The sequence below is a fragment of the Malaclemys terrapin genome, chromosome 9 (genome assembly GCF_027887155.1).
Source record: "Malaclemys terrapin pileata isolate rMalTer1 chromosome 9, rMalTer1.hap1, whole genome shotgun sequence".
NCBI classification, from domain to species: Eukaryota; Metazoa; Chordata; order Testudines; family Emydidae; genus Malaclemys; species Malaclemys terrapin.
The window spans coordinates 45,069,192-45,093,790 of record NC_071513.1 but is presented as its reverse complement, the minus strand read 5'-3'; the positions used below and the strand labels follow the sequence as shown (position 1 = coordinate 45,093,790).

The 24,599-nt window shown below is 45.4% G+C and overlaps 1 protein-coding gene across 5 annotated transcripts in view; it reads left to right on the top strand.

The window, feature by feature from the left end:
• MID2 (midline 2) overlaps positions 1 to 24,599 on the top strand; it is a 432,473-nt gene that overhangs the window by 68,985 nt on the left and 338,889 nt on the right. The gene's annotated exons all lie outside the window — the stretch shown is intronic.

Here is a 24,599-nt window from a genome sequence, read left to right as displayed (position 1 = left end):
GCACCAAGAATGTCCGCGTAACAGAGGGTGCAGGGCTGGTTCGGGGCAATGGGCATGGGTGGGGAGGGGGAGCTTCAAGGTAATGCAGAAGCCAGTACTAGGGCTAGGCACTAGGTGCAGGGACTTATGAGATCTGGTGCTGGCTGTGGCTAGTGGACCCAGGAATCTCAGGGATTTGCTTAGTATTTACTGCGCAGATTCTCCTACTGAAAAATCTTCTGTGCATGTCCCTGCAGATTTCCCAGGTTCTGGATCTTCCAAGCTGCTGCTCTCCCTGCCCTAGCAATGGGTCCTGCGTGCAGACCCTTGCTATGTCTATTGGCTGGCTGTAATTTCCGCAATTAAGGATTATTGGAGATGAGGTGTGTCTGACTCAACACAGATCAGTGGTGAAGTGCCATTGAAATTAGAGGTGTACTGTGCCCCTGATTCACTCCCTGCAGTGGAAGTGATTTGGGGGTGCATCTGTTCCCTCCCTGATGCAGGCATGTAGTGTAATCCCCCTGAATGGGAATTGTGTCTGCACGCATTGCACGTGAGGAAATGTCCTCCTATCCTTCCATATTTGAAGCTGGAATCCCAGCTTTGCTCCCATGGCTAGATGGGACCGGTGTCTTCCATCTGGGACTGCAGGGTGAGCTGGACTAAGCAGATCATCTAGGGGCACTTTGCCACAAACAGCAGATCCCGGTCCAGGTGTGAATATGGTGGCGTGCATTTAATTGTGGTACAGTAATGACTATGCAAGTTAGATTTGGCCCTCAGGCCCCAGGCAGTTTGTCGTTGGGGGGCTCCAGGGTTTCTCGCTACATTGGCCAGGCCCTGGATTAAAGTTCTTGGTTTATTAACCAATGGGAGCCTTGTCTCTCTGTTTTGCCTCAACCCACCCTCCCATTCCCCCTCTATTCAGTGCCCAGGTTCCTTAGTTTCTCTGCACTGAAGAGATTTGGCAGCCTTTATTTATCCCGAAGAAGTGGGCTGTAGTCCACGAAAGCTTATGCTCTAATAAATTTGTTAGTCTCTAAGGTGCCACAAGTACTCCTGTTCTTCTTTTATTTATCTCGTAAGGACATAAGTCTTCTGTTGCCTTTCTTTGTCTCTGGGGGTGGCTGGTCTGTCTAGCACTAGTGGGGGTATTACTGCCAGCCATCCCCAGGTTGGCTTGTCCAAAGCTTTGTTGGGGTGACTCCACGATTGGCTCTTGTTCCATGAGATAAGGCCTGGAAAATGAAGGTTACTCAATGGCACTTGGTCAGAACACACACACTGCCCAGGGAATAGCTGACTGAATGCTGAAGTCAGTAACCTATCTGGCAGCATGGCTGCATCTCCCTGCTCGACTGCCTTCCTTTCTGCTCAGCCCCTGTAATCTCCAATAAGCCACTGGCTCCTCTTTATTAGAGGCAGAAAAATGAGCAGATGAACCTGTCAGCTAGACTGGCTGCGAAGATGGTAAGGGCTGGTTAAACGGATTGCAGGGTAGGTTCCTTCTCCCTCCCCGTATGTCTGGCTCTTCAGGAGTTCTGCTGACTCCGTCCGTAGGAGCAGTGCTGACTGTGGTGGAGCTGAGCTCCAAAGGCCATGGCAGAATTCCTGGGTTCAAGTTGCTTGCTTAGACTGCAGGAAATGCACAGGGGCCTGGGAGAAATCATGAAACCAAGGGTGCCAAACCCAAGAGGCGCTGTGATCAGTGTGCCAGGTCACAAAGCCCAGAGCCACCACTGCAAAATGATCACAGCTCAGTCTCTCTCTAGCTAGCCCTGGGCCCCCCCCTCCACATTGGGCTAAGATCAGTGCTGGGGTGGAGGGTGCTGCTGCAGGTGATTGGTGCCGCCTGTAGCTACAGTATAGTGCACCCATTGAATCTGGAGGCTCCATCCGCCCCGGGAGCTCTACCCTGGTCTAGCCAGGCTGGGCTGGAGGCAGAATGGGAGGGGTAGACATCCTCACTGCAGAGACTGAAGCTGATGTCGGTGTGGCTGAGGAGCCCTGATCAGACGGGGTGAGCTAACCAGCCTTGTACGATGCAGTTCATATGAGTCTGTTTCTGTGGATAACGGTCCTGGGGCCTGATGCTTCCAGGCGTGGTGTGTTCTGTCCTGCTAGCTGTGATGTGCCCTGGGAACTTCCCTTTCCCCAGCTCCTACTTCTGACAGGTACCGACTGCATGCTGCTCATTGGCCCCGTCAGCTCAATCCTGACAACATCTGTCCCCCTTCCTCTGTCGGTCTCCTGCTAACCGATGCCATTGCAGGATCTGTGCTGGGGATAGCCTCCTCCGGCAGTACCAACAATAAACTCCCCAGCACCACTGAAGTGCACCAGACAGTCTCCCCTCTCCTGGCCCTGTTGGCCAAAGCTCTATATCTAGCCATCTGTCCCGGGCTATTTGGGCACCTATTTGGGGCTTTCAGCACCACAGCTCCCCAAAGGCATGAAGTGCTGTTACCCCATTGTATAGGTGCAGAACCAAGCAGCAGGGGAGATTAAGTGACTTGCACAAGGCCTGTGGTTGAGCTGGGAATTGGCTCTCCTGTGACCTGTCCACTGCACCATCCTTCCTATCCTCCCATCTCACCTGTCTCTGCCGTATAAGGACCATTTATCATTTTCATCAGCCTTCCTTTCCCTCCCTCCCCACCTCCTCCCAGTCCCTGCCAGAGATACGCCTGGAAGTAGCCTCAGGTGTGTTGCCGCCTTGCTCTCTGTGGTAGCCTGTGTTTTCCAGCCGGAATATCCCCCACAGTGAAGCAGCAGAAATGGGTAATCATCCCCCCAACACAAGTATATAGCATGTGTTTGATCTGAACTGAATTACTGTTCTGTGCTCTCCAAGTTGGAGAGATCAAACTTCCTGGAATACTTCCCACGGTCCCTGAGGAGCACTTTGAAGCCTGATTTTTAAGCAGCACTAGTGGCTCCACTGAATCTGAAGTGAACCTGAATGGCTGATATTTGACCTACATACAAAATATAAAATTAGAAATCTCTCCCCCCTCCCCCGATGCATTCCGTGTGAATCTGCAAAATAGTTTTAATTAATTTTCTTTTCAGAAATCAGTTAGTCAGATTTCCATTCGAACCCTCTTTCACACGCTCATAACTTTTTCATCACTTCTCTTTCCAGTTGAAATTTTCCAGGCTTATTCTCAGCCTGAAGATGATTTCTTTTTTTAAACATTTAAGCAAAATCAATTCACCTACTTTTGTTATGTGAGGGGGCAGGAAGAAATACGTTTTTGTCTCTAGCAAAACCGCCAGGCACTCTTTCATGCACAGGTTAGATTTCTAAATAAAAGGACTGATGATTGGACAATGAAACTTTCCAGAACTCTTGTCCTAACTGAGGGCTATTCTCCAGACTAATTTGCATAAACAGAAACAAACACTAACCACAAATTGTTTAAATGTACTATTTTTGCACATTTATAGTGTGAAAATACTGTCTAAGGACTATTGGATAACAGAAATAAATGAAATGGTAGCAATTGAAACAGTCAGCATTTGTCAATGGCAACCCCACATTGGTGGTGATGCCTCGGTTTCTTATTAAAGTGTCTCAGATACCACTGTGATAAATAGTGATGTTTAGTGGTGACCTCTGCAACATAGGCACTGACTCTGTGGGTGCGCCAGGGCTCAAGCACCCATGGAAAAAAAATAAGTGGTGCTCAGCACCCACCAGCCAGATCTGTTCGGCGGGACTGCTGATCAGTGGCTTGGCGGCTGTCGGACGGCGCTCAGGGGAGGGCAGAGAGCAGTGAGAGCGGAGCCAGGGCGGGAACAGGCAGAGCGAGGATGAGGCCTCAGGGGAAGGGGCGGAGTGGGGGCAGGGCCTCAGGGTGGAGCAGGGGTGGAGCACCCTCTGGGAAAAATAAAAGTCAGTGCCTGTACTCTCCAATGTTGTAGTTTCCTAATTCTGTAGATGTTCTTTGTATTGGTGTTTCAATGCAGCATTCTGTTTGGGTCACAATTGCTTTGGGGGAGGATAACAGAGGCTCCCCTGGAATAGTACTTGGGGTCTGCTACTGACCCCCAGGATCAGTATATGGCTATGGATAGAGATCTATTTAATATTTTTAATGAAATACTACTGGAAATTGTGTGATTACGGGAGACTTCAATTTCCCAAATATAGATTGGAGGGCAAGTGCTACTAATAATGGTAGGGTCCAAACATTCCTGGATGTGATAGCTGATGTATTTCTTCACCAAATAATTCCTAAATCAATAAAAGGTGATGCCATTTTAGATTTAGTGTTAGTGAGTAGTGAGAACCTCATAGAAGAACAGGTTGTGAGGTCATCTTTGGTTTGAGTGATCATGAGCTAATTCAGTTTAAACTAAATGGAAGGATAAATAACAATAGATCTGCAAGTTGGGGTCCTTGATTTCAAAAGGGCAAACTTTAAAAAAGGGAATTAGTTAGAGAAGTGGAGTGCGCTGAAGAACTCAAGGATCTGAATGTGAAGGAGACCTGGAATTACTTTGTCAAAATTGCAGAAATTATCTGAAGCTTGCATCCCAAGCAAAGGGAAAAAAATCATAGAGAAGGATGGCAGACTAAGTTGGTGAAGAAGCACCTCAACAGGTGATTAAGAGAAAGCAAGGAATGGAAGATGGGATGGATCAGCAAGGAAAGCTACCTCTTGCAGGTCAGAAAGTGTAGGGAAAAAGTGAGGACTGTCAAAATTAAAGCAGAGTTAGCCTTTGCAAAGGAAATTAAAACCAATAGTAAAAGGTACTTTAGCCAGATAAAGAAAACAAGGAAAGAAGTGGGACCGCTAGACACTGAGGATGGGATGGAGATTAAAGATAATCTAGGCATGGCCCAACATCTAAACAAATATTTTGTCTCAGTTTTTAATAAGGGCAATGAGGAGCCGGGGGACAGTGGCAGGATGGCTAATGAGAACAAGGATATGGAAGTAGAAACTACCACATCCAAAGTGGAAGCCAAACCCAAACAGTTTAATCAGGGGTCCTGGATAATCTCCATCCAAGAATATTAAAGGAACTAGCACATGAAATTGCTAATAGCAAGGATTTTTAATGAATCCAAAAACTTGGGAGTCATATCCTATGACTGGAGAATTGCTAAGGTATCTATATTTAAGAAAGGGAAAAGAGTGTTCTGGGAAACTGCAGGTCTGCTAGCTTGACCTCAATTCTGAGCAAGGTCTTAGAACAAATTTTGAAAGAGAGAGTGATTAAGGACATAGAGGTAAACAGTAAGGGGGTGGGGGAGGCAACAACATGATTTTACAAAAGGTAGATTGTGCCAGAAACCTGATCTCTTCCTCTGAGAAGATAATCTATTTTCTAGACAAAGGAAATGCAGTAGATCTAATCTACCTGGATCTCAGTAAAGCAACTGATACAATTTCATGTGGGAAATTATTAGTTAAATGAGGATTAATATGAGACTGGAAAGGTGGTAGGGTGACCAGATCACCCAAGTCAAATATCGGGACGCAGGGGGGTGGGGTGGGGCATGGCGGGAGGGGGCAGGGTAAAAAAAAACAAACACCCCCCCCCTTCCTCCACAAGTGCTGGAGGGAGGCCCGGGAGACACAGGGGAAGCGCGGGGCCGGGGTCAGTGAGAGTCCGGCCTGGCCCCGTGTGCAGGCAGGACTCAGTCGGGCGGTAGGGAGAGTAGGGGGGCGGCCCACGGGGCCAGGCGGCAGCTGTTCTCCCCCCCTGGGCAGTGGGACTTGGGAGCAGCCGCTGCTGCAGCTCCCACTGCCGCCGGGGGAGGAAGCGACCGATGGCCAAGCTCGGTGGCTGCAGCTCTGGCGCCCGGGCCCGAACCCCCCGAGCCCGGGCCTGCTGCGGGGACCCAGCAGCGCGCACGCTGCGCCCAGCCCCTGGCCAGTCGCGTCTGGGCTGCTGCCCAGCTGGTGCTATCCCGTGGCGGCCCCGGAGTGGGGGCAGCAGGCCCCAGCCCCCCAGTCCCGCTCGGGTCCTGCAGGGGAATGAACGGGGCTGGGCTGCCGATGCCTCTGCCCCGGGATAGCACCAGCTGGGCAGCAGCCCAGACGCGACTGGCCAGGGGCTGGGCGCAGTGTGCGCGCTGCTGGGTCCCCGCAATAGGCCCAGGCTCGGGGGGTTCGAGCCCGGGCGCCAGAGCTGCAGCCACCGAGCTTGGCCATCGGCCGCTTCCTCCCCTGGCGGCAGTGGGAGCTGCAGCAGCGGCTGCTCCCAAGTCCCACTGCCCAGGGGGGGGAGAACAGCTGCCGCCTGGCCCCGTGGGCCACCCCCCTACTCTCCCTACCGCCTGACTGAGTCCTGCCTGCACTCGGGGCCAGGCCGGACTCTCACTGACCCTGGCCCCGCGCTTCCCCTGCGTCTCCCGGGCCTCCCTCCACAAGCGCCGGAGGGAGGAGGAATGGCGAGTCTGGGGAAGAGGCGGGGATTTGGGGAGGGAGCCAATGGGGGAAGAAGGGGGTGGAGTCGGGGGGGGGGGGGGGCGCGAGCACTTCCGGGCTCCGGAGTATTTGCTTGTTTGTCCAGTGTCCCCACCTAACATTGGTTGGGACGTGGGACAAACAAGGAAATATCGGGACAGTCCCGATAAAATCGGGACGTCTGGTCACCCTAAAAGGTGGGTAAGAACCTGTAAAAGAGGAGACTACAACAGATCATGCTGTCAGGCTGGAGGGAGGTTACTTGTAGAGATCCTCAAGGATCTGTCTCAGGTCTAATCTTATTTACCATTTTCATTAGTGACCTTGGGACAAAAAGTGGGAGTGTGCTAATAAAATTTGTGGATGACACAAAGTTGGGAGGTATTGCTAATATGGAGGAGGACCAGACTATCACACAAGAAGATCTGAATGATCTTGAAAACTGGAGTAATAGAAATTTAATGAAATTTAATAGTGCGAAGTGCATGGGACTTAGGGACTAACAATAAGAATTTTTGCTATAAGCTGGGGATGTATCAGTTGGAAGCGACAAAGGAGGAGAAAGATCTGGGTATATTGCTTGATCACAGGATGACTGAGCTGCCAATATGATGTGGCTGTGAAAAAGGCTAATCCAATCCTAGAATGCATCTGGCAAGGTATTTCCAGTAGAGACAGGGAAGTGTCAGTACCATTATACAAGGCACTAGTGAGACCTCATCCGGAATACTGTGTGCAATTCTGGTCTCCCATGTTTAAGAAAGATGAATTCAAATGGGAAAAGGTGCAGAGAATGGCTACTAGGATGATCAGAGAAACGGAGAACCTATCTTACGAGAGGAGACTTAAGGAGCTTGACTTATTTAGCCTAACCAAACAAAAGCTGAGGGGTGATATGATTGCTCTGCATAAATACATCCGAGGAACAAATACCAGGGAGGGAGAGGAGTTATTTAACGGTTAACGTTGACACTAGAACAAATGGATATAAATTGGTCATCAGTAAATTTAGGCTTGAAATTAGATGACGGTTTCTGACCATTAGAGGAGTGATGTTCTGGAGTAGCGTCCCAAGGGAATAGTGGGGGCAAAAACCCCAAACTGGATTCAAGATTGAGCTTGATAAGTTAATGGAGGGGATGATATGAGATTGCCTACAATGGCACATGGCCCATATCTTCAATGGCTGGAGATGGGACTTTAGAGGGGCGAGGGCTCCAAGTTACTACAGAGAATTCTTTCCCAGGTGTCTGGCTGGTGGGCCCTATATGCCCGGGGTCAAACTGATTGCCATATTTGGGGTTGGGAAGGAATTTTCCCCCAGGTCAGATTGGCGGGTTTTCGCCTCCCTCTGTAGCAGGTGGCACAGGTCACTTGCTGGTTTTAACTAGAGTAAATGGTGGATTCTCTGTAATTTGAAGTCTTTTTAAATAAAGATTTGAGGATGTCAGTAACTCAGCCAGAGGTTATGGGCCTATGACAGGAGTGGGAGGGTGAGGTTTTGAGGCCTGATATCTGTAGGAGGTCAAACTAGAGGATCACAATGGTCACTTCTGGCCTTTGCGTCTATGAGCGGTGCACACTGTGGCACTATAAGAATGTGGTGATGTCAGAAGAGAAGTCAATGTTTTCAATCCTCTCTCACGGTTATTTTTCTGTAACTTTCCATCGTCTGTTTTGTCTTCATGTAAACTGTCTGTTTAGTTTCATTGTTACTGTCAAGGCTGTATCCCCACTTTGAACTTTAGGGTACAAATGTAGGGGCCTGCATGAAAACTTCTAAGCTTAACTACAAGCTTAGCTGTGGTTCCGCTGCCACCATTTCAATGGATTCCCTTCCTGGGAAGTCTTGAAAAACCTTCACCAATTCCCTGGTGAATACAGATCCAAACCCCTTGGATTTTAAAACAAGGAGAAATTAACCATTCCCTCTCCTTCCTCCCACCAACTCCTGGTGAATACAGTTCCAACCCCCCTGGGATCTAAAACAAGGAGAAATTAACCATTCCCCTCCTTCCTCTTACCAACTCCTGGTGAATCAAGATCCAAACCCCTTGGATCTTAAAACAAGGAAAAATCAATCAGGTTCTTTAAAAAGAAGGCTTTTAATTAAAGACAAAAGTAAAAATCATCTCTGTAAAATCAGTATGGAAATTAACCTTACAGGGTAATCAAACTTAAAAAGCTCAGAGGACTCCCCTCTAGTCTTAGGTTCAAAGTACAGCAAACAAAGATAAACACTCAAGTAAAAGGTACATTTACAAGTTGAGAAAACAAAGGAAAACTAACACGCCTTGCCTGGCTATTTACTTACAAGTTTGAAATAGGAGAGACTTGTTTAGAAAGATGTGGAGAACCTGGATTGATGTCTGGTCCCTCTCAGTCCCGAGAGCGAACACACTCCCAAACAAAGAACACAAACAACAGCCCCTCCCCCCCCCCCCCAGATTTGAAAGTATCTTGTCCCCTTATTGGTCCTTTAGGTCAGATGCCAGCCAGGTTACCTGAGCTTCTTAACCCTTTACAGGGAAAAGGATTTTGGAGTCTCTGGCCAGGAGGGGTTTTACACAGGACAGCTGTTACCCTTCCCTTTATAGTTATGACAGTTACAAATTGACATATTCTGGAGTGTGGGAGAAAGAAGGGTCTGGTAGTAATGGTAGTAACTCAGCCAGTTGCACCTATGTTATGGGGTTTTCCAGGAAATCTCTTGGATGTGCAGCATGACAGAGTTGGTGTTGCTATGCAAACCTTTCCTTTGGCATTTTGATTGTTTCCTTTTCAAATCATTAGTGTCACATTCACCTGAGTTTCTTCCTTTAATATGGATTTAAACTGGAACTGTTTGAAATGTTTTGTTTGGAACTTTTTTCAACCAAAAAAAAAAAAATAGCATATTAATCAAACCTGAAATTTCATCAGGAAATGGTCATTTTTTATTAAATATTTCAATTTTTTTCACAGAAAATGAAAAATTTTACTTTTTTGGCCAAACTTTCTTAGGCCAAAATTTTCAGTAAAACCAAAATGCTTGCCTGCCTAGCCAAAATGTTTTGGTTGCCAAAATACAAAAAAAGTTTTGATTTTTAATTTTTTGTATGAAAAACCTGAAATATTTTGTAGAAAAAAATTCACAGCAAGGGAAACATTTCCTTTTTCATTACATTTTTTTGCAGAAAAATAATAAAACAGAATCCTGACCAGCTCTAATTTATACACAAGGAGTGTAACTTTGCAGGTGGATTGTCTAGGTAGGAAGATAGAAGGCTGGGGTCTCCTCTCCTCTGTCCATTCTGCTTGTAGATGTGCAGCTACTGGTATTCTTGTGGGAAATGCTGCTTTCCTCTTCCTTGACTTAGGGTCCTTGATAAGGTGCTTAGTTAGAGAGGACATCCAAAGCAAAGTACAGAAGGATTTATTTCCTGCTTGCTCTTCCTTTTATTCCCTTTGATCAATGCTCTATATACTTTTTTTCCTTCCTGCATCTTGTGAGGAAGGTAGGATTCCCACACCTGATCAATCCAGTGGCCCACATAACCCAGTATTCTGTCTCTGATGGGGACCTGTACCAGCTGCTTCAGAAAAGGTCCAAGTAATGTTGTACTGGACAATTCTGGGATGACCTGGGCATGACAGAAATTTATTCCTAATCCCAGGCAGTTAGTGGTTGGTTTATTCTCTGAAGCCTGAGAGTTGACATCCATCTGAATGCCTAGCTGAGCTCATATAGCTGAATATTTTTACTATTCACAGAAATGCACAGTCCTCTTTTGCATCACATTATGTTCTTTGCCTTAGCAATACACCTCTACCCCGATATAACGCGACCCAATATAACATGAATTCGAATATACCGCGGTAAAGCGGGGCTGCGCGCTCTGGCGGATCAAAGCATGTTCGATATAATGCAGTTTTACCTATAACGCGGTAAGATTTTTTGGCTCCTGAGGACAGCGTTATATCATGGTTAGAGGTGTATCCGGTGGCATTGAGTTCAGCAAATTAATTATGCATTGTGTGAAAATATTTTTTCCCCAGTTTTAAACTTGTTGTCTTTTAATTTCATTGGTATGTCCCCTTTGTCTTGTATTAATAGGCATGCCCTATGCTTCTAATTGTTTACATGCCTCTATCAAGGAACTTCTATTTAGTCTTCTACTGAAAAAAGTCACAATCTTTTTAATCACTGCCCATATCAAGTCTTTTCATGCACCTAATCACTTTATTTGCCTTTCTGTGGATCATTTCTATTTCTGTGTCATCCTTTCAACGATGTGGTGACTAGAACTGAACATAGTATTCATAGTTAGGTGGGTGGGGCCAGTGTTTTCATTGAGCTGTCCCCAATGATGCCCATGTCTTTCTTGTGTGTGGTTGCAGTTCATTTAAAACGTATTGATGAATATAAGTATAGGAGCAGAGATAGTTCCTTCCGTTATGCATTGCCTTGCACTTGCCTTTCATTAATGTAAGCTGCTGCTTGTAATCTCCAGTCATTTAGTTTCATTAGGCCTTTCTGAAGTTTCTCACAATCCTTTCTCTGATGACACAATTCTACATCACCTGGAAATTGTCACCTCCTTTCTCACCCCTTCTTCCAAATCACCAATAAATATATTAAATTGAACCCATCTTAGCATGGATATCTTTAACATCCTTGCATACTAAACACTGACCCATTTCACTTATCTGTTTTCTATCTCTTAACTAGGGCTGATCAAAAATTTCACATCAAACGGGTGAAAACAGACAGATAACTGGGTTTGACAAAACTATTTCTTGTAGAAAAGTGTCTGCTTTCCCTGGAAAACTTGTTATTTTGCTGAAAAATTGAATGCCTGAAACCAAAATATTTTGCCTAAAAAATGAGAGATTTTGATTTCCAAATGTTGCCCCGGTGCCTCATGGAAGTTGTAGTTTGGTGCCTCGAATCCCCATTCTCTTCTATGGGCCAGGCTCACCAGCTGGATTACGACTCCAGTGATGCACCCAGGAACTCCCATGATGCACCATTTCCTCTCTTCAGGAGGGGAGACTATGATCTTACTTTATCCCCCATGATGCGCTGGAGAGTCAAGCCTATGGAAAAATGAAAGCATGAGGCACCATGGCAGCATTTCCAAATCAAAAGAGGTGACATTTTGGCCAATTTTTTTGGCATTTGAATTTCAGCCAAAAATTCAAAATGTCTGCAGAAAATCTCCCAATTTTTTTACCAGCTCTACTCTTAACCCGTGTCCAATCTATGGCAGCACATTGTTACTCTCCTCATGTTATACCAATAGAATAAAAACCAGCAGGATCTTATTAAGAGGGATAAGGCAAAGATGCCACATTTATTGTAAATATACTGCTAAAGCAAAAGATAAAAGTAAACAACGTTGTTTGACTACTTATTTTTTACACACACACACACACACATATATATATATATATATAGAGAGAGAGATTTATTTACACAATTATTTGATTAAGTTCTGTATAGGTGTTATAGTTACCAGCCTAGAAGTTGCTCATGCCAAGTTACTGGCCAGGTATTTTGGTCATGAGGATGGAGCCGAGTCTATGTCAGGTGCACCTGATGCTCCTGGAGGTTGGCAGCAGAACCAGAGACTTAAAGTCATCAGTCTTTAGAGTCCATTCTTATAGGAATTAATTTCTATGTTAGTCTATGGGAACTGTTTTATCCTGCTGTTGCTGACTCAATCAGCAGATGGCACATTCCTGTCCAAAGTGGCACATTCCTGGTGGCTCCACACTGTCCAAAGTTTGTGTTTCTCATTCTTCCAGGTGATGGTGTGGATCCCAGTTTACCCTCAGGGGGTTGTCTGGTGGTCCTACTGAACACATTCTTCGGCCGATGGATACTCCCTTTCTAGGCTGGCACCTTCCTAACCATTCATGTATAGGTTTCAGAGCAGCAGCCATGTTAGTCTGTATCCGCAAAAAGAACAGGAGTACTTGTGGCACCTTCGAGACTAACAAATTTATTTATTCATGTATATTAAGCATTCATCAGCATACATTCCATACCTTAACCATATTTTAATTTACTGTTTCCACCACTTTCAGGGTGTGTGCTAATTCATTTGAGACTCCCGGCCCTTTAATCACAGAGGGTGGGGGTCTGTCCTAGGAGCCCTTGAATGAAGTGAAAATCACTTAATGGCTTATAGTGTTTGTTTACATTGTATCAGTTACTTCAAGAACAAAGTCAATTAACTTGTTTGTAAGTTTTACATAGTAATAAAGTATCTTTCACAGGATAGATATAATTAATGGTTTCTACAGACAGTAGCTTACAAGTTTTAACAAAAGACCCAAGAGATTTTTGTACTTGGTGAAACTGTTGGATTTTAAAGTGTGGGGGACAAATTATGAGGGGGTCACTGTCACTTTACACTCATGCCTACTTAGTTCCTTTAACAGTCTCTCACGGAGAACGTTATCAGTGGCTTTTTGAACATTCAGATACGTTCTGCTACCTGTTCTCCTTTATCCATTAGTTTGTTGACTCCCTCAGAAATCAGACTTAAAAGTGGCAATTCTTCAACAAAAAAACTTCAAAAACAGACTTCAATGAGAAACTGCAGAACTGGAATTAATTTGCAAACTGGACACCATCAAATTAGGCCTGAATAAAGACTAGGAGTGGATGGGTCACTACAAAAAGTAATTTTCCCCCTGCGGATACTCAGACCTTCTTGTCAAATGTTGGAAATGGGCGATGTCCACCTTGATTGCATTGGCCTTGTTAGTACTACAAAAGTAATTTTCCCTGTCTTGATATTCACCCTTTCTTGTCAACTGTTGAGAATAGCCCACTTCCACCTTAATGGAATTGGTCTTGTTAGCACTGACCCCCCACTTGGTAAGGTAACTCCCATCTTTTCATGTGCTGTGATATATATACTGCTTACTGTATTTTTCACTCTATGCATCTGATGAAGTGGTTTTTAGTCCCTGAAAACTTATGCCCAAATAAATTTGTTAGTCTCTAAGGTGCCACAAGGACTCCTCGTTGTTTTTGCTGATACAGACTAACACGGCTACCACTCTGAAACCTGTCAGAATTCTGGTAGGTTGGAGAGGTACGATTCTCCTTTAGAGAAGTTGTGCTGACCTTTCCCAACCAGATCCTGCTCAGATAGGATTTTTAGAACCATCTTTGATCCTTTTGGAGATGTTGTGTCCCTTGTCAGGTCATGCATCATTAGCTCCACTAGGTTATCTACAGGGCGGGAGGAAGAAATCAGTAGCACTAAGCATGAGCAGTTTTCCTGAACTTTTATAAACTTGACTCAGGAACCTCCTCCGACTTTTCAGCAGAGACTGAAGAAGTTCAAATTTACGTTGCTGTCCCAATGAGCAGCTGTGTGGCTGTTCTTTTTTTAGACCATATAAATAGTTGTGCTCCTGTTTTGGAGTCTTCCTTTTGAGGCTGAATAGTTCTTCCTTTGTTAAAATGGAAAAGTTCATATCGCAGCCTGGAATTTCTGAACCTGCCACCTGGCATTTAATACAATACACAGTGGAAGTGCTGCCTGTCTGACAGCTGTGCTGATTTGCTTGGTACAGAGGAGTTTTCACACTGCTCACACATCTGCACCATCAGGAGATTGTCCTGTACCTGTTTTCTTTTTAATGCCACATTATGCCACGGGCTGGCCCTTTTTGAAGGCAGCTCCATCTCTGTGCTGTCCAGGGCAGGAGGCATAATCTGCCACTGAAGCAGCAAGTAGCATCAATGATGTAAAGACCGAGCATAATAAAACAATCAATTAGTCACTGTTATTCTTAGTTTAGCCTGCTGTGTGATGTCTAGGGATTTACACGTAATTCCGTGCACCTGTTTGAGAATAAATACATTTAAAACTAGGCATCTTTCCTACATTCTGTTTCAGATGCTTTGAAATATATCCATTGCCAGCTTTGCTATTTCATATTGATGCTTCTGATTCAAACAACACTGTCAGGTCTCATTGTGCTAGAGGACGGGACTTGGCCCCTTCAAGGCATCTGAGTTTGACCAAAGCTGCCCTCTTGTCTATGGCAGATGCTTTTGCCCTCTGTTAGAAGGAGCAGAGACTTTCCTCTCGCTTCTCTTGCTGTTAACCACAGTCTGTATTTGCTCAGAGGGGGGATGATGTGACTTTCTAAATAAACAAATAGGCCATGAGCTGTGATGAGCAATGCTAAAAGTTTGGCAAGGTTTGTGGAGCTAATATTGTGAACAGCATGATGGTCAGCTAGGAGTTCTGCTGGGAGCTCTTGCCAAGGGAAACTCAATGGGGTCCATACACTTCCATTTTTTCAAGGACTTTGGAATAGGTTCTACATCAAAGGCTACTGGCTGAAAGGCAGAGATGAGTAAATGAGGGCAAAATAACTCCTTGGATAGAAAAGTGGCTCATGAGAGAGAGTGGCTGGTCACAGTAAGTGTACTGAGGCTCTCATAGAATTGTAGCTATGAGCGATGGAGAGACCTGTGGTAGTGGTTTGCTGGGTGGGTGAGAATAGGAAAGTGGATGATGCCAGAATTTGTTGCTTGTAGCAGAACTGGAGGGACAACAGATAGTGTCATTGCAACCAGATTGAGGGTTGTGTGAGTGCAAATAGAGAGCATGTGCTTAATGTGATAGGCATGCAGCATGCTGGCCTGGAAGGGGATGTGGCAGTTATACTGGGACTGTAGAAATCCTTGCCTGTCAGTCTAGCATGGGGCTGTGATTAAAGAAGGCAAACTAAGGACTAGGCTATATTAACTAAGGGTGAGATAATGCATCAAAAGAAGGGGAAGATGTTTAGTACAATACATATGGCACTGGTTAGAATTTAGGGTTCAATTGTGGCCTCCCCGGTATTACTGCCTGATTAAGTACCCTGCAGGACGTCCAGGGTGATTTTAGGTTTCAGAAGTATACTGCAGAAGGAGTTTAGCACTTTTCTACTGGAGACAAGACGACTACGAAGCGGTCCAAGGGAAATGTTCTGAAGCACGGCAACAGGCCGGCGAAGTACAACGACAAACTGTTCGTGGATGAGAGACTCAGAAACCATCACTTGCGGATAGAAGTACTATGTAATCGAGTGTGGGCAGCTCAAGCATTATACTTATACATCTGCTCATACAGCTCCTGATATAGCTGGAAACACTGGACATGTAACAACAACCAAATATGAAGAAGATACAATGCTAAAATCAGAAGATTGAGTAAACAGCAAAGCTGCGTAGACCCCGTATCACTCAGCTGCAAATATGGAATAAGTTGCAAAGTGGGGTTATTGAATCAAACTGTGTTAAAATACATTAAACATTGGGCACTCATGTAGAGAAACTTAGTGACAAAGCAACAGCAGGTAATGCCATTCCACATAGGAAGTAGACCCTAGACCTGAAGAGGAGCTCTGTGTAGCTCGAAAGCTTGTCTCTGTCACCGACAGAAGTTAGTCCAATAAAAAAAATTACCTCTCCCACCTTGTCGTGCCCCATATGAGTTACTCCAGGGGTTCTTAAATGCCATCTCCTCCCAGGCAAGGAGACTGTGCACATGCAACTACCCAGCAGAAGCATTTCTCTTTGTGAACTCTACTGGTTGGGAAAGTGCAGCGGCCAGAGGTCACATGTAGTCCAGGCCACGCGCTCTGCTGAGGCAGAGTAAATACCCTACGCCTGCAAGCAGAAGAGTCTCTTTCTCTCTCACACACGTGTGCGCGTGCGCGCACACACACCAAAAAACAACAGATTCCTTTTTCATAACGGATTGCATTGCAGAATATGACTGTAGCTCTTCTTTATTAAGGCATCTCTCTGTTAATTGCTGTGAATTTGTTAGCCCCTCTCCCCCAGTGTTTCAGATCTTATATGTAAGAGATAGAGGGTTTGGAAATCTGCCTGGAATTGAATAGTGAGAGGATATTTTCTTAGTCTGTTCTAATGATGAGGTTTAGAGTGCTGTGTATAACTAGGGCACTTTCTATAAAAAATGGGCTCAGCTGAGACTAGCTCTGTTCAGCTGTGTCTGATGACATTAACAAGTTATGGCAAAATCCTTAGGATGCTGAATTTCAAACGGGTTTGTGTTTAGTTTTGATGAGTTAGCCTTTGCCCATGTTAAATCCATGCTGTATCTTAATCACAACAGGAAAAACACAATTCTAAACTCACTACATTTTTTGGTCACACCTTTTGGGCCTCTGCTGTTTGGTTTGTTAAAAGTTTCTAAGAATGATCAATTTCAGAGAATTCTGTTGCAGTGTGACCTTAAATGGTGAGAGACCCACTGAAATATTCATATCTGATTTTACAGTGACAAGGCACAGCACTTCAACCATGAAGAGTGCTTACCTTTGCCTTCTACATATTCATCTAAAACAGCAATGGGTAGAGGGGGGAAGTGCTTTTCCTTTCTCCTTCTTTAGACAAAATGGAATTCGCGTCATATTTACCTTTCCTGGATTGTGTGTGTCTGTTCCAATCTTGCCTGCTAACCTGGAGCTTTAAGAGATTGCGCATGCACGGTCACATAGGCTTTTATGGCAGGGAACTGTAATGCTGCTGGTTTAGAATTCAACTGGCAAGCTGATTATGTTTGTCTGGAGCAGTCGCCCTCTGCAAATCAATTGGCAACTGGACAGTGTGCATTTAGCTGAGAGAAATTTGTGTGGCGGTCTGAGAGGATGACTATATGTAAAGCTGCGTCTTTGGATGAAAGCAGCAATAGCACTCCCATCAGAGGGCTTCCGCTGTTCAGTTCCCAGGCAGTTATCTATCTGAGAGAGGTTCGGTATTAGCAGTGTGAAACTGTACAATCCACCCTGAGTTTGCCTCTGTGTTTTGTGCAACGCCTTGTAATGAATTTGGTACTTGGAAGTGAGGCGTTAATAATGTAAGGCAGATCCACTGGACAGCCTCTTGGCAAGCTTCCCCCAAACACAGCTCTGCCAGCGTCTCTTGAGGCTGACCCACAATACTCTGTGCTGTTTCAATCTTGATTTTTATCTTGGCCTGAGACTGCTAGTCATGCCCAGCTGTGTGGTGCGCTTGGGTCTACTAGTTAATAACATGAGACCAGCTAACTCATTTGTATTTGTTACCGGAGTTAGCCAATGTCTCCAGAGGCAAGAGGACGATGATGCATCGTTTCTGAAACCCTGGCTTCTATTGAAGGGAAAAAGGTAGTTTGACTTTATTGCTTATCTTTTCACTGTGTTCTTTGTGTTCAGAGATGGATGGAAAATTGAATACAATCTGGTTTATGGTAGCGGTAATGCAAAAATTCCTGAGTTAGTCACTTACTAAAAATGAGCATTACAGATCAAATTAAAAATTAATGCAGATTAAGAGTGAAAGTAATGCCTTGACCTAGATGAAACAAATGCCTGGAATAGCAGTGCACTATCAATGGAATGAAATCTCTGCCAATTAAAAAGTCAGATTAGTTGAAACTCTCACTATTGATTCTCTCTGTGGAGCCTAACGTGCAGAATCCTGTCCTTTCATGCCACACATGTTACTGTACACTGTAGCTATTTGGTGCTGATTGCTAGTTTGATACCCCTAAACAGTGGGTCAATCTGTGGGCCCCATGGGGGTCTGCAGACTATGTCTAAGGGGTCTGCGAAAGGTTGTCATTATCACAGAACAATGGTTTGCAACCTGTGATCCACAGACCCCTTGGAATCCAGAGACTGTCTAAGATTTCCAAGGCATCCGCACCTTCATTTCAGATTTTTTAGGGGTCTGCAAATGAAATAAGGTTGCAAACCTCTGCTCTAGAACTATAACTGCAGGAGGGGAAGAGCGCCAAGGTTATTTTACAAAGTGCTTGTGTGTGAGCGATTTATATTGGGAAGGGTATTTGGTGCAGAGCTCTTTCAGAATGCTCCCATTCATGATTTGTGGCAGAGAAAATAGCTTTCCAAAAGGAGGTTTATTTCCCCCCCACCTTGCATTAATCACTTCATACCAATCAGCACTCTTTCCATCTGTTCTGTGTCTCCTTTTGCAGAGATCAGACAGCTTAGCACAATGTTTTCCTTTGTCAGTGCCTAGATGTTCTGGTGATTGGCATTCCCTAAATACCAGAGACATGCGTTTGTTTTGTAACCTTTTATATTGGCGGTTCACGAAGTACATACTATATACGGGCCAAATTCCATGGTCAGTTACACTTGGATAGATCCACAGACTTCAGTGTGCTCACACGATTGTGTGGAAGAAGTTAGAACTGGGCCAGCATGGTTTTTTTCCTACACAGAGAAGCTGCTGCCCATTCTAGTGTTCTTATGTGAATGGTGAAATGAATTACTAAGAACTTGCATGAAATATGGACTTTTTTGCCTATGGACTTTTGAAAATCTTTTCACTTCTACTGTGAGAGTTACTGAGAAGATCACTGCTTAATTTATAATTTACTGATAATGCTATGAGGCTAAATTGAAATCTCTTTCCATGTCTTTCCCACACAAAAAAATGAGTTAGCATATATTGTTAAGGTTGCAGCTGTGGTTACTATGACCCTTATACTAAGTCTGTAACAAGTTTATTACCATTTTAAAAGTATCTCAGCCTGGACAGGAAGGAAATGAGAATAAAGGTAATTTTATATGACTGTTCTCTGACACTAACAGGTCAGACATTTGCTTAATGACATTATTTGCTCTCAAAGTTCATCCTACCTCAGAGGTCCCCAAACTGTGGGGTGTATCTCCCTATGGGGGCATGGAGGAACATTTCGAGGGGATTGTGGGGGGGCCTGGGCCAGCTCCCACAGGGGGCAGGGAGGGAGCACTACCCAGCTCCACTCTGGCACCGCCTGCAGGCCCAGCTCCAGCTCTGCCCCCAGCCTTGCCCTTTGACTGCAACCCAGCCATGGCTCTGTTCCCTGCCCCAGACCCTAGGTGCTGGAAGTAGGGGTGCTAGGGGTGCAGCAGCATCCCCTGGCTTGAAGTGGTTTCCATCATATACAGGGTTTATAGATTTGTTCAATGGCACTCAGCACCCCCACTATACAAATTGTTCCAGCACCTATGCCACAGACGTGCCCCCAGCTGTGGCCCCCTTACATCTGTCCGCCCCTCCCCTCAACGAGCTGTGGCCCCACTCCTGGCTTTCTGGGGTGGAGTACTGCCAAGGGTAAGGGGGTGTGTGACCATGAAAAGTTTGGAGACCACTGTCCTATCTATTCCAAGACCAATCTTAATTCTGACCCAAAAGATGTCAAATTCTTTCAACATGTAACCAACCAATGATCCAGTTTACATGGAGTAACATACGTTTATACGTTACTCTCTCTCTCTCTTGCACCCTAGCTTACAGAGAGATGTCTAAACACAGCATCGACTTAGTCGTGGCCAGATGCACACCTAACTTGATTTGCCAGATAATTTGGATGAGACCACAGAGTATTCAAGCAGGATTCAAAAACCATGCGCCAGCCTAAGTTCCCAGCTCGGCTAGAACATGGTTATTCTAAGATGGTACGGTCCGTTCACAAACTACACCTCTACCCCAATATAACGCTGTCCTCGGGAGCCAAAAAATCTTACCGCGTTATAGGTGAAACAGTGTTATATCGAACTTGCTTTGATCCGCTGGAGTGCTCAGCCCCGCTCTCCCGGAGCACTGCTTTACCGCGTTATATCCGAATTCGTGTTATATCAGGTCACGTTATATCTGGGTAGAGGTGTAGATTAGAACCCCATTTGCCCCAGTCAAGCTCAAACTTCTTAAATTCCTGTCAGGCTAGTGCAGACAGGTGCCTCTTTGTTTCTCTCCCTCAGGGAAAGAGGCTGCTTCCTCCTCCTCCCTCTCACACAGCTAACCATTCCTGGCTGGCTGCTGTAGCTATGGAATTACAGGCTAATGTAATTTCCTTAATTTAAAGTCAAAGCCGCTGTGACTACTGACAGATGTTTCATTACAGGCAGCGCACACAACCCTCCACCTTCCTTTCCAGCACCTGATCCTTAACATGATCTGAGATTTGTAATCTTTCTTTTTCTTCCTCTCCTGTGCAGACCACAATTCCCTGCCGAGCTCCAGCAGTACACAGGTCGTTTTTAAATGCTTGAAGGTCATGAAATGAACACGAGCCAACCGGCACAATTTCGTCTATTTAGTTACCTCTGTGTTGAGCCTGTCAGCAGCAGACATTGCTAGAAATCTCTGTGAGCTGGGGAGTGACTTAAAATAGGTCCTCAGCACAGCACTAAGCATTTCCCTCAGTTTGTGTCCAGCAAAGCCAAATGCCTTGTAAACCAGCAAGAACTTAATTGATGTTGCATGCACACAAAAGAGCATCTTGTGTTGTCCTTCACACAGATAAAGGCCTTTGGTCCCCTGCCAGATTCCCAGATCGAATGATTACCCAAGTCTCCACACAGCAGTATAGTGTGCTCGTCACATCGAAACGACTTTGATTTCTTACAGTGCAAGTCAAGATAGTGATTGTAATTTGGTCTAAAGGCAATGGTGCCAGAAATTTAGCCAGCTGAGGCCCATGCTGGTAACCTGCCAAAGAGGACAAGAGTTGCACCTAATTTCTGCGTAGAGTTAATGAGGAGGAATGGCCCATGAAAGAATACTGTGCTCCGTGTCAGTCCAAGCTGAGACTGCACAAGAGCCAGAAGGAGCATTGCAGCCTGGGATTTGTAGTCTTTATGGGCCTCATTGCTGTACAGACGCTCCCTGGGTTATGCAAGACCTGACTTACACAAATTCGCACTTATGGAAAAAGTTCCATAAGCCAGAAATAGGATTTTTGAGTTGCGGAAATTTTTGCATAACATACGGGTATACGTTTCCGACTTACGCAAAATTCGAGTTATGCAAGGCTTTCCAGATGTCTGTATTAGGAACCAAGGTGACTTCACTTTCTGGATTAGTGTCTTGGCCTCTCGCCCACATTTTGATCAGCTTGCCTAAAGAGACTGGCCATAGCTTTAGATCTTAAGCATGTGATAGCTCCTTCTGCAGTGGGATATGTTTGCTTATATGTACCATGGTTTGGTTCTCCATTCAGGGTCATCTGTTTGGGAAGTTGTGGTGCTGACATCATCTGAGACGGAGAGAGCCCTGCACACAGGACAAGGCTTGCAGGGAGATCTATCATAATTCCAAGTCCTGGGATCCACTCTGTTCTCTGATCCTGTTCACGCTTGCTCACGCCTTTATCATGTGCACAGAAATGACTGTAACTGAATATGTTAATACGGTGAAACACCAGGTATAATTAAGGCTACTTAGGCTGTGTTTTTAAATTCTGACATCAAGCAACAGAAACCAGGAATGTGTTGGTGAGGAACTGCATCAGTCTTAAGATTTATTTAAGCATCATGAGTCATACTCAAGTTTGAATTTTCCTGGCCTTTCTCCCTGATCTAGGAAATGGGTCAGAATTTGCACTGTCCTCTGGTGGAGGAGCTAACTGATTAAGTGCTGAACCAGTGCAAAAAAATAAAAAAAGTAGTGGTAGTCCTAAAGATCAGTGACAATTTTCAGTCCAATAGCTTGTGGGCCAGTGGAACTGGAAATAAATACTATTTGCCATCAGGCTGCTGGGATACCTAGCTTTTAGAAGCATACTGCATTTTTTTTTAATCCATGGCAGGTTGTGAGATTTCAGACCTAAAATGCATAATTTTGAATGATCATCTTGCTTTTTTTCTGCCCCACTTCATTTCCCACCTGACTTCAGTGTCAATGTCTCAAGAGCTTTTAGGGCTAGGAACGGAAAGCATCACACTCTACTAAAGCACCTGGGGATGCTTGTCTTTCAGACAGGATAAAGCATTAATCTCTAGCTTTTGTATTCTGAGAGAGAGCAGGCCAGAACTGAAGTGTGTGCACATGTTAGAGAAGCAAGGGTCCCAGAGCTCAGGCTCCAGACCGAGTCTGAATGACTACACTGCAATTTTACAGCCCTGTAGCCCGAGCCCCATGAGCTCAAGTCAGCTGACATGGGCCAGCTGTGGATGTTTTAACTGTAGAGTAGACATACCCTTAGTCTTTCTGTGTCTCAGTTTCCTGTCTATAAAGTGTGGATAATAGCACTGCCCTGCCCCACAGGCATGTGAAAAGATAAATATAGACTGTGAAGTGCTCAGATACTGCACTCACCAGGGCTACAGAAGTGCCTAAGAAGGATAGAAAGCTGAGAACTTAAATCTGCGTTGAGGCCCTTAGAGCAGTGGCCTGATTCCCAGAGTGCCAAGCACCTGCAGCTCCCAGTTAACACCAGTGGAATTGTTAATGTCTGGTGCTTTTGCATCTCCAGGTATTTATTTAGGTGATCCGGCCTGGCTAGCCCATGCTGCTGAACGTTTCTTACCAGGGGAAACTGGGGCATGGATGGCATCAAGCAGGCTGAAGCTCCATGTGGATAAGACTGAGATGCTGGGCAGGAGAAAGTGCCCAGGAGAGACGGTGAGGGTGACTGAAGCAGGGGGCAGGGTGCCTGACATTTTGTGACTCGTGGTTGGTGCTCCAGAGATGCTGTTGGATCCCCAGCTGCTGTCATGCAGCCAGATTACAAAAGTGTCCAAGGGCGGCTTTTCCCCATCTGGGCTTGGTGAAGCGTTTGCAACCGTCTCTTTTCTTTCATTCTTTCATGCTGTTATCCCCTCCAGCCAATATCACCGCAGTCTGCTCTACGTGGGGCTGCACCTGGAGTCAGTCTGGACACCTCCACCAGTGCATTCTGTAGGGGTGAAGGGTGCCTGTCAGTGGGAGCGTGTCACCAGCATGCTTGACTGCACTCCCTGCCTTTCAGTGTGCAGGGAGAGATTAAGATGTCATTTTTCACTTTTAAATCCTTAGGACCTGCCTACCGGCTAGACACATATCTCACTTGGCCATAGAGCAGCAGCTTGGTCAGTAGAGCTGCCCAAGCTGGAGTGCCCTCCATTTCAAAGACAAAGGGTTGGCAGCAGAGCACTCTCTGTTAGGGTATCCTCAGCTCTGTAACTAGTTCTGCCCCTTGGTCTAAAATAGCCTTTAGGGCACTGCTGCAAGGTGCATTGATTTATTGGAGCTGGGTAGAGGTGGGAAGCATTGTACGTACTTTGTGTCTGAGCATGTGCAGTAATCTGTGGCCTGATTTGTCGGACCATAGTACAAAACTGTTTCGCATCACATGATACTGTTTCAGCCAATCAGAATTGAGGAGAAAGTATCGTTTAAATTACTTGTAACATTTACTTAGCAGCTGTATCGCTATGGGCATCGAATCACCACCAATGCTGAAGCTAAAGCAGCACAAGAGGTCCCATTATAGCTCCTGTGCTTATGTGTGCTTGTAACTTTGCAAAGCATTTGTGGTTTGGGTTTAAATTTTCCATCCTTAGCCTCTGCCTGATGGTGTTGGAAGTTTTGTTTTTTATGGGTTTTTTAAGTTTGAGAATATTCTCTTTGGTTGCTTGATGAGTTATGGGAGATATGGAAAGCCTCATCTTTGGCACTGACTAAATTTAACTTAGGAGTCAAACCCATATCAAGTCTGTGTGCAGGGAGCAGGCAGGAATGGATGGCAGGGAGCTGAGAGAGTGCAGAATGCCATTTAGTTAGATACTTTAAATTGTTTGCACTGGTGAACTGGACAAATGTTGCATGGGCTCAGGTGCGTCTGGCTGGTGATTCCATAAGCCCTCTGTGCTATGCAGAAAGTTGGAAAATGCCAGTTCCTTACTCTCGTACAACCTGAGCCACTGGGGTTGGCACAGGTGCCCTCTATGGGCTGGGGAGGGGGAATGGAATGGAATCCTTGATGCATGGGGCACAGAGTCATTTTCCGGTGACTGTTGTGGTAGTGGCAGCTGTACTCCATCTCGGGTACAGCTCTGGTCACTGGGTGTGTGTAGCCCCTGGCCTTGCCCACCTCCACGCTCCTTGGGGGGCGTTGGGGAGAAGTTGTTGCAGAGGCATCACGCAAGGGTGCATGGGCACTGTGTCCATCTCTACCATGGACACTGTCTGTGCAGAAGAACTACACCAAGTGTGCCTCTGGGACTTTCTATGGCCCCTCCACAGAACACAGAGATTTTCCCTGTGGCAGAGCCTACAGGGAAATATGGTAGCTTCGGAAATGGAGAGTTTGAATTTTCATTTGGAACAGCAAACCATGCCTGTGGGTAGAATGTGGAGGGGGAATTGTTTGGTATAAAGATGGGCAAACCCACATCAGTCAGGGT